The sequence below is a fragment of the Pinus tabuliformis genome, chromosome 8 (genome assembly GCF_031772625.1).
Source record: "Pinus tabuliformis cultivar Carrire ecotype Pingquan chromosome 8, CPIR1, whole genome shotgun sequence".
Taxonomy (NCBI): domain Eukaryota; kingdom Viridiplantae; phylum Streptophyta; class Pinopsida; order Pinales; family Pinaceae; genus Pinus; species Pinus tabuliformis.
The window spans coordinates 654,960,768-654,979,120 of NC_142294.1; the positions used below are offsets into that span (position 1 = coordinate 654,960,768).

The 18,353-nt window shown below is 34.1% G+C and overlaps 1 long non-coding RNA gene across 1 annotated transcript; it reads right to left on the bottom strand.

Annotated features, from left to right (window-relative positions):
* Positions 1-323: 323 nt before the first annotated feature.
* LOC149237276 (uncharacterized) lies at positions 324-1,225 on the bottom strand. Its single transcript, XR_016246289.1, has 3 exons — positions 1,028-1,225; positions 899-944; positions 324-788 (listed from the first exon to the last, which is right to left on the bottom strand). It is a non-coding gene; the product is annotated as an uncharacterized LOC149237276 (long non-coding RNA).
* Between the last annotated feature and the right edge of the window lie 17,128 nt (positions 1,226-18,353).

The following is an 18,353-nucleotide window of genomic DNA, read 5'->3' on the forward strand; positions in this document are numbered from 1 at the left end:
AACTAGGTAAGGAATTGGGTTAGTATCCTTAGCAAGGAAGGGACCTCGTTAGGAAACAGTCCTAGATATCCTGTTAAACAACCTAGTATCTAGAATTTTCCAATAATCAAACCCTCTCATTCATGGCATTGCAACAGTAAATAACAACCAGAATTTCATACGGGTAAAAAAAGAAATGTAACCAGACTTCCAGTGAGAAAAAGGAAAATGTATTGGACGACTATACAAGTCATTTACACAACCCCTCCAGGGTAAAGAAAATCCAAATTCATACAAAAAACTTGAAATACCTGTTGACTGTAAAACTCATACAAAAGGAGTCGTGAACAAAATGATTATGAATTAACATTACTGTACCCAATACATTGAATCCGTTAAAAGAATAGTTGTGAATTTGAGCAGTAGTGCTCTCGGGGAGCTAATTAGCAAAGAAAAGTACCAAAATTCATTTCTAAACAATTCTTACAGGCCTATGGTAATAACCATAATACATTTGTTCTAGAACCATAACCAATTCAGCAATGAATACTATATAACCCTGAGGAAGCTTTCTGAGTTCTTTTAAACAAAAACCCTAAGTCTAAATACATATAATACTTCGCGAAACTTGTTGCATCATACTCATAAAAGGAACTCATCTTCAAGTTTTAACCCTAGATATTCAAGCTCAAGCAGGAAAGGAATAGAACCCAAGCACCTGGACAAAGAGCTTGGTGTAGTCAATGTCGTAGCTAGAAAAGATAAAATTCGGAAACCTTGATTTGAAAAGCTGCAACTGAGACTCTTACCTGGAAACCCCAGCACAAGGGTAATTAGAACTTGATAAAACCTTACATAGAAACACATAAAAGGTATAATGAAAACCTCTCAGACTCGGGTGAGTGAGTCCAAAGTTTACCTGTCAATATGACTTGGAAGGAAAGGGTAGACCACAAGTCGAAGACCTGAATATGGATAAGGTTAATGCCATATCCAACGTAATTCAAATTCAAGAAAACATAACCAAATTGGTTGGTTTGGTTCTCACTTGTGAGGAAGAATCCACCCACGCTGGTGCACAAAAAAATTGTTGAGGGTATCACACCCTAGAATGTCCAACCTGCAATCTGGTCACAGTTAGCTTTTAACAAATAGCTTTGGATGCGATTAGTACCGAAACATGTTCCAACATTCTTAAAAATAAGGAAACATATTTGTTGTGTGTGAAATGAAAGTTAAAATAAGAAATTTACCAAATAATTCTCAATTGCATGGATAATAAAACCCTAATCTCTTGTAGGTTCTAGAGCGGTGTCGAGGACAAGCAAAATGAGGGCGGTATCTGGTGCGCAGGGGAAAGTGGTTGCATTAACTTAACCAAATCAATTGTCGTCATTTGATCGAAATCCCACGATCAGACAATCTGAGACATGCCACTTGGATTCCATTGATGCATGTGGACCAATATCTCCATAAACTTTTCTTAATGTGAGTTAAACCTTAGCGCATGGGCCATGCAATCCAAGGTGTAATCTTATCATAAAACATAAAAATTACATGTGGATGAGCACACCAAATGAATAGGTTGCTTATCTTTAGGAGTTATACTTAATATTCAAAGTCATCAGTGATCGAATGACAACTAAGTGAATATAAGATTGGATATCTAGAGGATACATCTAATTATACGTTCAGGTTCAAATCTAACAGATAATTTTTTTTCATATGTATATATATATATACATATAATTAGAAGTTTAACTGTGAGGGTAAACCATGTATACTTTCCTTGATATGTTTAATATGGTTTAATATGTTTGTTACTTATACTTGTTACATCTATAAAGTTATATAAAATTATATTATTTAAGATATACATGGAAATATTTTATTTATTTCTTGAAGAATGAAAATGAAATATCAAAGAACCAGATAGAATGAAAGTGAAATACTCGATTGTAAAATGAGCCCCTCATCCATTTTTAATTGTTTATTTATATGGTTATTTAATTTTTGTTTTTGTTTTGGTTGACATTAGTGAAAATTATTTTTATTATTTTTTGAGGACTGTCACATGTCCGTTATACAATTGTAGAATGAGTCTCTTGGCAATTTTTAATCATTTATCTATATGATTCTTTTTCTTGGTTGACATTAGAAAAATTAATTTTTTTTTTTTGAGGATGTGACATATTTACACACGTCCCTCATACTGGATTGTAGAATGAGCCTTTAATTATTTATTTATATGATTATTTAATTTTTGTTTTGTTTTGTAGGGATCAAATTTCTTAGGTGTAAACTTATTTTAGAGTGCAAAAAATTAATGTGTAATTTCTTATTGTTTAAATTATATTTTTTAATGTTATAGAGATTACAGAACATGTGCAATCAGTCATTTTATCAGTGCACATTAAACTAGTTTTTTTTGTTATTAATATATTTTTAAGTATACATCAATATTAATTCATATTAAAATATTTTATCCATAACACACATTGGATATTTTATTTTGTACAACATTTAAATATTTTCTTTTAACATTTTTCTATATATAGGTATATATGAAGTTGATATCAAGTGTTAAAATATTTTTAAAAAGTATAAAGTTTAAACATATTACCTACATATTTTTGTTTACTTCTAATTACTTTACATGAGATTATATTAAGTCATATGGACAAGTAATTAAATATGCATAGCATATTTATTTTTTATTATTATAGTCGACATTGTTGGATGGGCATACTTACACATGGCCTTCTAGGCTCAATAATAACCAGATAACAATTTAATATTTACAATATAACAAGATTCTTAACCATGAATATTTGCCCCCATTTTACCATGGATATTATTAACTTCTAAATAGACTTTCTTACACTACCATGACCAATACCATGGTTTATCAATATCATATACACAAAAGCCATAACTCATTTCAAGATCAAAAAATTTATAAACATTTTATTTTAATTTTATTTTATAACATTTTTAAAATTAAAACTTATTATTAACAATGTCATGGACCAATACATGACTTATCAATACCACTTTCCCAAAAACCATAACACATTTCGAAACAATTATTTTTTATGAATATTTTATTTTAATTTAATTTAATAGCATTTTTTAAATTAAAACTTATTATTAACAATGCCATGGGCCAATACATAGCTTATCAATACCACTTTGCCAAAAACCATAACACATTTCAAAATCAAACTATTTTATAAATATTTTATTTTATAACATTTTTTATGTTAAATCTAAAAGAAAAAGGATATGGGGGAGATATTATAGATATTAAAAAATAATAAAAGGTTAAAGAGACCTCTCGTGCCCATTATGTAGAGATATTGTAATGTCATGTAAAAATTTTGACTGGGTTTAAACAAAAATAAAATAAAAACTAATAATGTTAATTATCAATAAAACATTTTGGCTTAGTCAAATTACATAAAACTAAAACTAAAAATATAATATAAAATTAAATTAATAATTACAAATAATTATAAAACCAACCTAGATTCATCTTAACTCTAGATCTAGCAAGCCCATAGAGGGATCAAATTTCTTGAGATACAAACAGTTTTGAGAGTGAAAGGATATTTGATCCCTCTCAACACTTTGTAGATCCGAAGTTAAGATGGATGAGATCTATGCTGGTATATGAGGCAATGAAAGAGTGAATAATCATCCATATGAAGTGTTCAAATTTTTCACTATAGCCTATCCATGCTCGTGAGTTCCAAGTTGAGTGTCCCAACCAGAAAATAATCATCCATCTGAAATGTTCATTTTTTTCACTACAATTGTTGTGGAGACTCATGGAATGATATCTTCATCATGTCCAATATGGGAGGAATTGAACCAGTGAATTCACATTAAAGAGTGTCTTAATAGATTACTCGATTACCCACTATTCAAGACTCAATGGACTATAATGGAATGATATATTTGACATTGATAATTTTTTAAAAATTATAAAAATTAACTTAGTTATAATTTTATGTTAAATCATTATGTTAAATTTTGTGTTATACGGCGTGAGTGAGCCTAATGTCTTTCCTCCTAAAAGGGCATCGATTCAAAACTAGATGAAGGTTAAAAACTTTATTAAGGAGTTTTTTTACTTGTAAATACGCTTTGTTACACTACCATGAGGTCAATAATATAGTTTATCAATACTACCAACAAAAAAAAAAAAAAAAAAACTTATTTTATAATGAAAATATTTTTGATAGATTTTATTTTAATTAAATCAAAAATTAAAAATAACATAATTATTTTTAAATAAATTTCAATCCTCTATCCAAAAAAATATTAAAAATACTTGTAAATCTTTGTTAGGATATTCCGACACATAGGAAATAGTTAAGTTCAACTTGGTCTAGTATAGAGTTAGGTATAGAGTTAGGTAAAGTGTGTTTTACCGTTGTACATTTTGTAACTTACAATCCAACGGTCACGATATGTAGTGATCCGACGGTTCACTCTCACCTCGGTATTACCGACACTTGATCCGTGGCTTGACACCCGATTGGTCCATGAGTTCTATTTAAAGCGCATGGAGGGTCATTGTTCGGGTAATCCGTGCATGAGAGAAGCTTATGTAAATTTTCATTCTTTGATTAATAAATTGCCTGTAGTACCCACGTTGGGACAGGCCGTGGACTGTTTCCCTCTTTGAGGGTTTTAACCACGTCAAAATACTGGTGTATTGATCTGTGATCTGGTTGTGAGCGGTGTCCTTTTGGTGTTCTTTTTGAGGAACTTACCCTGTAAATTCCTACATGGTATCGGAGCTATTTGAGGGCCGCGTCCGTTGGTGATCCAAATCTGAAGCCGGTAGAACTGCATGCGGCTGTCGTTTCCTAGATCTGCTGTTTCTGACTGCTTTCGGGCCGAGAGGACTGCTCTGTTGCATTCGGAGCATCTGTTCCAGTGAGGAACCCCTTTCGTTTCATGCGAAAAGGTTTCTGGTAGCCCTAGCTGCGTCATTTTTCAGATCGGGAGGTATACAGTGTTTTTGCAGTTTACTGTTATTTTCTCTCTGCTTATTTCGGTTTCAGTTTATTTAGCCCTTTTTTTTAACCGGATCTATACCTTTCATTTCTGCGTATGCTCTTTGCCCTGCGACTCTGTGCGATCTGGGCAAATCAGAAACAGAAAGGAAGGATTTTTCTCATGCGTATGCTCTTTTCCCTGCACCTTAGTGTGATCTCGGAAAATCAGAAACATTGAGAAAAATATTTAGTTTTTTCGGCTAAAGCTAACTTTGAGATTTTTTTTAAAAATTTCTAGTTTTTTGGCTAAAGCTAACTTCGAGCCGCAAGGTTCGTTTTTCTTTGCATATTCGTGTTGGGTTTTGTGTTTTGTGTTTTGTAGGGAAAAAGAGCTTTCTCAAGGCAAGCACGCAAACCAAGGCCCCCCCCCCTCTCTCTCTCTCTCTCTCAAATTTTTTGTATAGATCAATTGGTTCAAAGCTATTTTAAGAGAGTAGAGGTCTTGGGTTCAAGTCTCCATTTTGTGGGGGCGGATTTTTTCATTCCCGCACATTCGCGCACTTTGCCGGCAACTTCAACAAATTTTTTTCAAAAAGCCATAACTTCTTCATCCGGAAGCCTTTTTCAGAGCCGTTTTTTTTAAAACAGCCTAATTTTTCGAGATCTATCCATTGGAACACTTACTTTCAGCATCTTCAGCTTCAGTTTTTTTTAAAAATGGAAAGTCCATGCCAAGTCATTCTTGACAGCACTAACTACTTCCAATGGGTAGCCTACATGGAAGATTTACTTAGAAGTAAAGGTCTCTTCAGAATAGCCACAGACCAAGAGAAGAAACCAAAAGATGAAGACAAGGCTGCAAAATGGGAAAATAGACAAGATCAAGCACGTGGTTTGATAGGGATGTCTATTTCTCCTGATCTTAGATTCCATATTGCAGAACTTGAGACTCCTCATGAAGCATTGGAAAAACTCGCTAAAGTTTTTGGGATTAAAAATGAAATTAGAGCCCATCAACTTGAAAATGAGTTGCTTACTTTGGATCCTAATAATTTTTCTTGCATTGAAGATTTCTTGTCCAAATTCAAGACCCTTAGATATCTCTTGGAAGGTGTTAAAGTTAAGAAAGAAGATGGTAACCTTATTTATTCCATCCTTACTAAGTTGGGACCAGCCTACTCTGTATTTGTTTCCACTTTCCATTCTACAAGGGAAGCTTTCATTTGTCAAGGAAAAGACTACAAGGCCCCTTCCTTTGACTCCTTTTGTGATTCTTTAATAAGAGAACAAGAAAAACTCTTACACCTTGGTCTTCTTAATCTTGGAAACTCTTCCACGAAAGCGTTAGCCGCCCAGCAGCAACCAAATTCAAAGAATCCTAAGAAGTCATATCCTCAAAAGAATGGTCCTAAACCAACTCAGCCTCAAAATGAAAGATCATTTCAGCAAAATGATAAGACCAATAAAAACAAATGGAAGAAGACTGATAGACATTGTAACTTTTGTAATCGAGATGGCCACTTAGAATCTAAATGCTTTAAGAAGATGGAAGCCTTGGAAGCCGCAATGAAGAAACATAACATCCATGTGGAGCATTCTTCAACTTCAACTTCATCTTCAGGAATGGCACTTTCTGCATGTCGTTGTCAATCATCTCAGTCTGGTTATGCATTAAATGTATCTTCTTCTTCTCATTCTCATGAGTGGCTCATTGATTCTGGAGCCTCTTATCACATGGCCAAAAACCAAGCCATGTTTTCTTCTTTAAATGATTGTAACACCAAAAATATATATGTTGGTGATGATAGATCTCTTAATGTTGTAGGGACTGGAACTGTTCATCTAGACAATGGTCAGTTTAATGATGTATTATGTGTTCCAACCTTATCCTGCAACCTTCTATCTGTATATCAGATAACTCATTCAGGTGAAGGTAAAATTGTTGAATTTTCACCTCATGATGTTGTAATCAAGGATCTAAAAGATCCTAAACAGATTCTAGCTACTGGTCTTGCTGATGATTCCACAAGGTTGTATAAGTTTCACAACTTTGGGTCATCAAATCTTCCCTCAGTATTTGTTGCTCATAATGATGAAGTGAGCAAACTTTGGCATGAGCGATTTGGTCACTTAAACTATCGCTCCCTTCAGCATCTATGTAAAGAAAATATGGTGACAGGTCTTCCTATGGTATCTTGCAGAGATGGTGTTTGTTCCGGATGTGTACTCGGAAAACATCATCGGGACAGTTTTGACAAACGTGCCTCTTGGCACGCCTCAGCCCCTTTACAGCTTGTGCACAGTGATTTATGTGGTCCACTTCCTGTTGCTTCATTCTCTGGCTGCAAGTATTTCTTAACTTTCATTGATGATTTCTCCAGACGCACTTGGGTATACTTCTTAAAACTCAAGAGCGAAGTATTTAACACATTTTTGGCCTTCAAAGCCTTTGTTGAAAAACAATCTGGACATCAAATTCTTAAGCTAAGAACTGATAATGGTGGAGAATATGTTAAAAACACATTCATCAACTTTTGCACCGAAAATGGAATTCAAATGCAACATACTGTTCCATACACTCCACAACAAAATGGTGTAGCTGAAAGGAAAAATCGCACCTTAAAGGAAATGGCTAATTGTATGCTGCAATCTAAAGGACTCAGTCTTAGTTTTTGGGCCGAAGCAATTAATTGTGCAAATTATATAATCAATCGCACTCCTACTAAGGTTCTAGAGAATATCACTCCAGAAGAAGCTTGGAGTTCCATTAAACCAGATGTAAGTCACTTTCGTGTTTTTGGAAGTGAAGCATGGGCCCATATTCCAGATGAAAAGCATAAAGCTTTAGAACCTAAGAGTGAGAAATGTACTTTTGTTGGATATTCTGAAGATGTAAAAGGTTATAGACTTATTCCATTTAAGTCCAAAAATGTTATCATTAGAAGAGATGTAAAATTTGATGAAAATAAATCGGCCTGCGAGCCTAGTCCGGCGGATGTGCCACCTCTTCCTATCTCTTCTACTTTTGAAAACATTTCTTCTTCAGATGATGAAAGTGAGGATGATAATCCTCCCCCACCTTCTCAGGATCCTCAACTTCCAAGATGGGTCCGTGCTACTCGGGATGCAGCAGGTGATCTTGCCGGTGATCCTACAGATCAGCGACGTACACGTTCTCAGTTTGAAAGAGCCTCTTCTTTACTGGCTCAAGCTCCAGTAAATCATGATCCTGACACTTTTGCAGAAGCTTCAGGCCATCCACATTGGGAAGCAGCTATGAATGAAGAATATCATTCATTGTTGACAAATGATACATGGGATCTTGTTCCTCTACCAAAGGGACGCAAACTTGTTAGATGTAAATGGGTTTACAGAACCAAGTATGGACCAGATGGGAAAGTTGATAAACATAAAGCTCGTCTTGTTGCTAAGGGCTTTTCACAGGTTGAAGGCATTGACTACACTGAAACCTTCTCCCCTGTTGCCAAAATGAACTCTATCCGCCTTGTTCTTTCCCTTGCTGCCTCTTTAAAATGGGAAGTCCATCAGATGGATGTTAAATCTGCCTTCTTGCATGGGGACTTGCAGGAAGAAATCTATATGGAACAACCCATTGGCTTCATACAAACAGACTCCAGCCTTGTTTGTCGACTTAAGAAATCCCTTTATGGTCTCAAGCAAGCTCCTCGGGCTTGGTATGCCAAAATGGATAGCTTTCTTTTAGAATCTGGCTTTTCTAGGTGTCATTCTGACAATACTGTCTACACCAAGAAAGTGGGCAACTCTCTTATCATCCTTGTTCTTTATGTTGATGATCTTATTCTTACTGGTAGTGATCCCAACCTTATAAACCATGTGAAGTCTAGCCTTAAAAGGAAATTTGAAATGACAGACTTAGGACACTTACACTATTTTCTCGGTCTTCAAGTCTTGCAATCCAAGGAGGGTATTTCCCTTTCCCAGTCCAAGTATGCTTGTGATATTCTTCGTCATTTTCACATGGAAGACTGTAAGCCAGCCCCTTCTCCCTTTCAGTCTGGAGTCAAACTTTCAGTCTCTTGTACTTCTCCTGAAGTTGATGCTACCTTATACCGTCAACTTGTAGGAAAACTCTTGTATTTAACCCATACTCGTCCTGATCTTTCCTTTGTTGTTGGCCTTGTTGCTCGTTTTATGCAAAACCCCCGTGAAAGTCATTGGAAAGCAGCTAAAAGAATACTTCGTTATGTTCGAGGTACAGTACAGTTTGGGATTCATTACAGTGCCAAAGCAGCTCCTCTATTAGTTGGTTTCACTGATTCTGATTGGGCTGGTGACCCTGATGATCGGAAGTCTACTGCCGGTTATGTCTTCACTCTTGGTTCAGGACCTATTACATGGGCTTGTAAGAAACAGGCTGCCATTTCTCTTTCGTCAGCAGAAGCAGAGTATCGTGGTGCCGTGGAAGCTAGTAAGGAAGCCTTGTGGCTTCGTCAGATCCTATCAGAGTTTGGCTTTGAGCAGCAGCATCCAACCACACTTTGGTGTGATAATCAAAGTGCCATTCAGCTATGCAAAGATCCAGTCCAGCATCAGCGCAGCAAACACATTGAACTACACATGCACTTCATCAGAAAGCTCATTCATGACCATGTTCTTGAAGTGCAATATTGTTCAACAGATGATCAGGTTGCAGACATCTTCACAAAGGCTCTCACAGAGGCGAAGTTCACTAAACTTCGATATATGCTTGGAGTTCAGGAAGTTGTCACTAAGGGGGGATAGGCTCTAGTGCCTCCTTCCTTCTCCTATTGTGTCATATTTGTAAATCCTTCAATCCTATCCCAAGTTGTTCTTAAGGGGGGATGTTAGGATATTCCGACACATAGGAAATAGTTAAGTTCAACTTGGTCTAGTATAGAGTTAGGTATAGAGTTAGGTAAAGTGTGTTTTACCGTTGTACATTTTGTAACTTACAATCCGACGGTCACGATATGTAGTGATCCGACGGTTCACTCTCACCTCGGTATTACCGACACTTGATCCGTGGCTTGACACCCGATTGGTCCATGAGTTCTATTTAAAGCGCATGGAGGGTCATTGTTCGGGTAATCCGTGCATGAGAGAAGCTTATGTAAATTTTCATTCTTTGATTAATAAATTGCCTGTAGTACCCACGTTGGGATAGGCCGTGGACTGTTTCCCTCTTTGAGGGTTTTAATCACGTCAAAATACTGGCGTATTGATCTGTGATCTGGTTGTGAGCGGTGTCCTTTTGGTGTTCTTTCTGAGGAACTTACCCTGTAAATTCCTACAATCTTTACTATTACCAATTAATTTAAAATTTAAGACCCTGTTTAAAATAAACGCACATTAAATAAACACACAATTTAATATCAATTGAATGGTGAAAATGTTTATTGCAATAAATTTAATATTGTTCAAAGGAAAAGTAGCAATAGTACGATTTATGGACTTGTCAAGTGCAGGGAAGATCTCTCAAGATTCATTCAATTAGGGAAAGCCCTATTTCCAACCCTATTGCATAGTAAATGCAGCCTGACATGGGGTCGATATAACACGATATAACACGCCGCGTGGTGATGAGAGAGAAAAAAAAAATAGCGGCGTGTTATATCGTGTTATATCGGCCCCATGTCAGGCCGCATTTACTATGCAATAGGGTTGGAAATAGGGCTTTCCTTCGATTAGATGGAATCATAATTACTTGTGAGATGAAGTGCATGTTACAGATTTTCAATTTCTATTAGTTTATAAACATGTTTTTACAAAATTAAATGGTATTTCATTTTAAATGGTTTTTACAAAATTAAATGGTATTTAGTTTATAAAAATGTTTTTACAAAATTTTAACATATTGATAGATAAAAAAGTTATAAGAGTGACTACATTAATTTTGAAAGACTATAAGCAGGGTGCTACTTTATAAGCATCTTTGTTAATAGAAAATTTGATTTATTTAATTATAAACTAACTAAATTCTAAAACTAATAGATTTTTTTTTAATTACTAAAATTGAATTATTCCAAATCAATAATGAAAAATGATGTAAAGGATTTTAATAACCTAATTATTAGAATAAATTTATTAATTCTTTTAAAATTTTTAAAATTAATAATGAAAAATGATATAAAGAATTAAATTTATTATTATTTTTTAAATTACTAAAATTAAACTATTCGAAATTAATAATGAAAAATGATATAAAGAATTTTAATAATCTAATTATTAAAATAAATGTATTATCTCCATTGCAAGATATTATATTAAGGTTTTAGTCAAATTATATTAATTTAACTCTGATCTAAAAAATTAATACAATTTATCTATAATTTAACATTTGAATTTTTTTTTTTTTAATAATTTAATTTATTTATATTTAATTTGATTAGTTATCAAATAGAACATTGTATTGCTCAATGCTTTGAAAACTATACAATACGTTTAAAAAATATAATTTATATTGGATTATCAGTTTGATGTATTTTTGGTACTTGATCTGAATGCATTGATGGCTAAATGTATCCATAGATCGCACTACCGAGTTTTTATCTGCCCACTTTACAGGCTTGAGAATTTTTAAGCATACCAATTTATGACAAGCGGAACTTGTGTAACGTACCCCGGTAACCTTACATGTAAAAGCAGGGAGTTAGAATTTCTTCTATACAAATTACCCACAAGTAATTATCCAATTCACAACTCCACAATTCCTCATTAACCGTTAGATATAATGTTCATTAGTACATCAAGTAAATTGCAATAAATGACAGTAAAATGCTTAACCATTAACCACCACTGTGGTAGTGTAATAACATAAACTATCTCATGAATCCTTGCATCCATTTCATGATTTCCTTAACCATATTAATTAATCACATACTTGGACATTATGATTATCCCATCAAATAAAGAACCATCATCATCAAGGATTCAACATCATCAAACTGACACAAAAGGCAATCACACCATTGAACACCGATATACCCTGGAAACCCCGTAGGGTGAAAACCAGCAAACGTTTAATCTTATTATTAAATGCTCGTGAGGGTTTTCACCCCTCACTCAATGGATTATAAGGGATTCCATCCCTTAACCATTGTTATAAAATTATTACAATGAATTACCATTAAGATGTCACATAACTAGCTAAAAGCTAATACAGTTTCCATGAAACCTTTTACTTACATATCGCCACATGCAACATTCCTTGTGGCATGATTGTTCTAGCAATGTATGATCCCGCAACTCGTACTCATCTACGTGGACCATCAATCCTTTTCTTGCCACAATGTTAAACATCAATTTTCTTTGGCACCAACCGCCATTGTTTCCTGTCAATGTAGTCGTCAACAAGCTTTGCCAACAAGATTGTATACAATATTAATCAATCAATAAGCAACCTCTAAAAGTGATCTTTTAACATCTACTCATGTGCATGAGCAAGCATAACATACTAATTAATTAGTACATATGTTCAAGTGATTACTTGTTTTACTTCCACAATGTTTATTCACACTAATGCATAATTCTCTTTAAGAGATCTAACCCATTAGTTCTACTAAAATGTATAACACAATCGTGATATCTTCATACGTGTAATAAACTGTTGTTCCTATGCTTATGCACATGTGTTCTTTTCACATAGTTATTTTTCGAGAACTCAACATAATTTCTCTATCATACAAAGAACTTATCTCTATATCACATTGACTATTCTTTGTGCATACAATAGCTTATCATAATAGCTCTTCTTAAATGTATGCAGCTCATATTCTCTTCTCTAGAATACTATCATCAATTCATGTAACAAATTACTTACTTCTTTCTTAAAGGAAGTCATTATACCCTCAATTCTCTATCTTCCCATAGGTAGGTTCCTCATGCTTCCCTTTCAAGAAATTATTATAGATTCCTTCTTTATGCATAAAAATTCAGGAAACAATAACATGGTTAACTTAACCTTTTATGCACTAAAATCAAGAAACCGACACAACTCATCTAACAAGACAATCTTTTCAAGAGATTATTATTTTCAAGAAAGTTAACATAATCACTTTCTCTATGTACACACAAAATCATATTTCCAAAGTCACAATAGCTACCCTTATGTGCATGCAACGTGTTTTTCCTAACGCAATTACTTTTACTTCAATGCACATAATCTTTTCATGAAAAAAGTATGGATTCTTGATATGATATGAACACTATTCACATGTCTTTTAAGAATAGGAAACTCTATTTTTGTTTCAAGAGATCTCTCATAAAAGCCATCATTTTTATACATGAAGTATGCACACTTTTCTAAAATGAAACTATATTTATGTGTATATAAAACATACTCTTTCTTCAAGAAAGTTAGAAATGAATATCTATGTGCCTAGAAGCACATCATTAGCTATTTCTATCATGCATGTAATGCATAATTATTTCACTAGAAACTTAGAAACTAGCTAGAATCACTATGCAATTAGCATATATCCTTTTCCAAGAAACTTTTATTAAATAAAAATACATATTTTAATTCAAGGAAAACTTGGCCACTTTTCACACTATGTCCTCAGGAAGTTTATATGCCTCACCATCTTTTCTCAAGAAGATATTTTGGCTATATTTAGCAAGGATTTTATTCCAAGAAAATGACAAGAGACAAGCATTTCACACACAAGACTCACATGTAGTCTTTCTAGGAGGAACTACCTATTTTCTTTACTAAGAAAACATATAAAATATTCAATCTTTTACTGCATGCATTCAAATACTTTCTCTACCAAGAAAACATATAAAATGTTCAATCTTTAACTGCATGCATTAACATATTTTCTTTACCAAGAAAACATATAAATATTCAATCTTTTACTGCATGCATACAAATACTTTCTCTACCAAGAAAACATATAAAATATTCAATATTTTACTGCATGCATTAAAATACTTTCTCTACCAAGAAAACATATAAAATATTCAATCTTTTACTGCATGCATTAAAATACTTTCTCTATAAAAAATGCAGTTACTTATCTTATCCTGGCAACCTCCTTGCCTCCATCACCTTCAACATGGAGAAAGAACTTCCTGTCAATAATAATGTGTGAGAAAGTTCGATCCTTGTACTTAGATCAGCAGGGCATCTGGAAAAGCTCCAAGAATAGGTAAAAACAAGCCCCCAATTATACCAGGTCCCATCACAGTCAACAGGAGCTCGCTTCCATTTGACATAAATGTGGCCGATTGGAACAATAGGCATCCATAAACCATCAACAACAACAAGTTTCCCACTAATGATGTAGTTCAAGGCATGAAACTGTAAGTCTCATCGCAACTACTCGAGTACAAGGCCCGTCGCAGACCAGTCTACAAAGTGGTTTTCACTATAAATCCCCGAGGAGCCATGCTATGGACGCATACGCATTGCAATAGCAGCAGCCAAAAGATTACCGTGAGTCCCTTCATTGCAGAGAACTTATGCTTTCTCCTCGGTAACAGTCGATCTCCGGTGAATAAAGAACGTTAAGGGCAGTTATCAAGAAATGAACCCTAACTAAAATGGTTAATGGTAAACTTCATTATTTATGAATATTTTATTTCACTTAAGTTTTTACATGAGTATTTACACTAGGGATATTACATACTCCCCCCCTTAACAAGAACACCGTCCTTGGTGTTCATCTCTCGTTGGAACCTTAGATTTTACTCATGATATAACCATCTAAACCACACAAAATGTGATCCTTCCTCTTTTAAAATCAAAGATTTCATTCCAAGAAATGACAACAAACAAAATAGTAATGATATAATCATAAGAAATATCAATAGTCATAAGCATTCATAACTGCAAAATATGCAAGTTCTAATTGCCACCACTTGGCCCTTATTCAAATTCAAAAACCAAACTCTATATCAACTTACCATTACTTACCATCTACTCTTGAAAATCATGAGCACCTTCACGTAAGCATTTTAATAGTGGTTGGACAACCCATCAACCCTCCATGGTAAGTAATCCTGTAATGTTTGACAAACAAATTCAATCGCATTAGTCACAATATTCTGAGTCAAATGAAATACTTTTAACTATCAATCAATTGTGCAATGTTAGATGATTTTTAAATCACAGTAATTTTACAAGTACATTAAAGAGCTCATCACTGCTCCATAAGCACACTGAATTAATTCTCACTAAAGACATCCACAGAGTACTTCTAAAAGTACCAAAAGAGTGCCTAGCTCCCTAATCATCAAACAGTCAATCACTGCATCAAGTGAAAATTTCCTTAGCCCCTACTAAGACGTTCACAAAATTAATAATACAATAAAGGAATTAAAATTTCCAATAACTCCTTATTGAGCACTAAGCTCATTTCCTGTTAAATGTGCATAACATAACTATATGTAAAATTCATTTTTAGCATAACATATAGCTGATTAGTTAATTTCTTTAGCTATGAGAACCATAATAGGCTAAAGAATTCCCAACCCATAGGAACTAGTTTCCACAACCAGATCGAGTCATTTTCACATCCAGACAGTTTCTTTGATAGAGACCTTACCAGGTCTATCATGGAATTCCACTGGCCAACCAGCTCAAGAATTCCAATGACCACATAAACTCTTTTCCCTTAGTGAGATAATTTATCTCTAGGGAGAGGAAATCTGGGCAGACAAGTACCATCAACCCCACTGGGCAGGTAACTACCATCAACCCAAATCCGGGCAGACAAGTACCATCAACCCCTCTGAGCAGGTAACTCCCATCAACCCAAGGCATTCTAGCCTTTCACAACTATCTGCAACTGTCTGGCATGTTAAATTTCTCTTTTATCACTCTTTCCCATAGTAATTTACATAATGAATCATATAATCATTATCATTAACAAAACAAACATGCATGTATACCATGCATCTACACTTAACCCTCAACATCTAGATTGATAGGAAACACAACTGACATACATGTTGTATGCATTCTGATTTCCAAATAACACAATCATGCATGTCATATAACATTATTCTTTCTCATTTATGATTGCAATTCTCATTGCAACATTTTACGTGACAAGTTTTTCTTGTTGCCATTAAGCTACTACTACTTAATCTCATCGGCAACGTTAGTTATACATATGCATCATTTAACAAGTATTCACTTCCCAAATTTTTTTAGTTTGCGGCACAATACTATCATGCATAAAAGTATATGCAAATATTTATTACTGTGTAAATGCTAATGATAGTTGAGGTAACAATCTAAACCTTTCCAATTTCCCACAATGTATTGCCATTAATAAACCGATACAAGAAGTAACTACCATAATCGCCTGCTTGCGAATTGTGATAAGCTTAAATCAAATTCAATTCATGCACATAAGTGCTATTAGTTAGTCATACAACACTAACCAATCACAACTACCAATCATCTTATTGGAACCATGGCAAAACTTAATCAAAAATTAGTTATTACAATCAAGTCTCTCTACTTGACTCATTGCATATTTTCAATATCTAAAGGGGTTCTTCTAAGGTCCTTTCAAAAAAATTTGTCATCCTATTCAAGGATGTTCCCCATAATTTATATTCATGCATTGACTCATTAAATTTCATTCATTGTAACTTCAATCTTGTTCAATGAATGCATCATTGTTATTGCCATATTTGCAAATCAAAAGTTGGTAGTTGATTGTCACTTTCCTCAATGAGTGTTCAATATTTTTCATAAGTGTAATGAGTGTTCAATATTGTTAATAAGTCTAACACGCGTTTTATTGTCTTTTTCCTCATCAGGAATCCAATGTCATGAACATAGTTATGCAGCGACTTTATTACTTACTACTCAAAGTAGTTATAAACATGAATCACACATATCATGCCGAAAGTAGTGTACTACATAAATCAATATGTGAATGGTTAAACTCATACCTGAGTTAATGCCCACTGATGGCGTACCTCAATTTCCTTTCCGCTTACCAATTTCCAAAGGTGCCAGTGCTGCAACCTTTAGCTCTGATACCACTTGTAACGTACCCCGGTAACCTCACATGTAAAAGCAGGGAGTTATAATTTTTTCTATACAAATTACCCACAAGTAATTATCCAATTCACAACTCCACAATTCCTCATTAACCATTAGATACAATGTTCATTAGTACATCAAGTAAATTTCAATAAAGGACAGTAAGATGCTTAACCATTAACCATCACTGTGGTAGTGTAATAACATAAACTGTCTCATGAATCCTTGCATCCATTTCATGATTTCCTTAACCATATTAATTAATCACATACTTGGACATTATGATTATCCCATCAAATAAAGAACCATCATCATCAAGGATTCAACATCATCAAACTGACACAAAAGGGAATCACACCATTGAACACCGATATACCCTGGAAACCCCGTAGGGTGAAAACCAACAAAAGTTTAATCTTATTATTAAATGCTCGTGAGGGTTTTCACCCCTAACTCAATGGCTTATAAGGGATTCCATCCCTCAACCATTGTTATAAAATTATTACAATGAATTACAATTACGATGTCACATAACTAGTTAAAAGCTAATACAGTTTCCATGAAACCTTTTACTTACATACCACCACATGCAACATTCCTTGTGGCATGATTGTTCTAGCAATGTACGATCCCGCAACTTGTACTCATTTGCGTGGACCATCAATCCTTTTCTTGCCACAATGTTAAACATCGCTTTTCTTTGGCACCAACCGCCATCGTTTCCTATCAATGTAGTCGTCAACAAGCTTTGGCAACAAGATTAGATACAATATTAATCAATTAATAAGCAACCCCTAAAAGTGATCTTTTAACATCTACTCATGTGCATGAGCAAGCATAACATACTAATTAATTAGTACATATGTTCAAGTGATTACTTGTTTTACTTCCACAATATTTATTCACACTAATGCATAATTCTCTTTAAGAGATCTAACCCATCAATTCTACTAAAATGTATAACACAATCGTGGTATCTTCATACGTGTAATAAACTGTTGTTCCTATGCTTATGCACATGTGTTCTTTTCACATAGTTATTTTTCGAGAACTCAACATGGTTTCTTTATCATACAGAGAACTTATCTTTATATCACATTGACTATTCTTTGTATATACAATAGCTTATCATAATAGCCCTTCTTAAATGTATGCAACTCATATTCTCTTCTCTAGAATACTACCATCATTTCATGTAACAAATTACTTACTTCTTTCTTAAAGGAAGTCATTATACCCTCAATTCTCTATCTTCCCATAGGTAGGTTCCTCATGCTTCCCTTTCAAGAAATTATTATAGATTCCATCTTTATGCATAAAAATTCAAGAAACAATAACATGGTTAACTTAACCTTTTA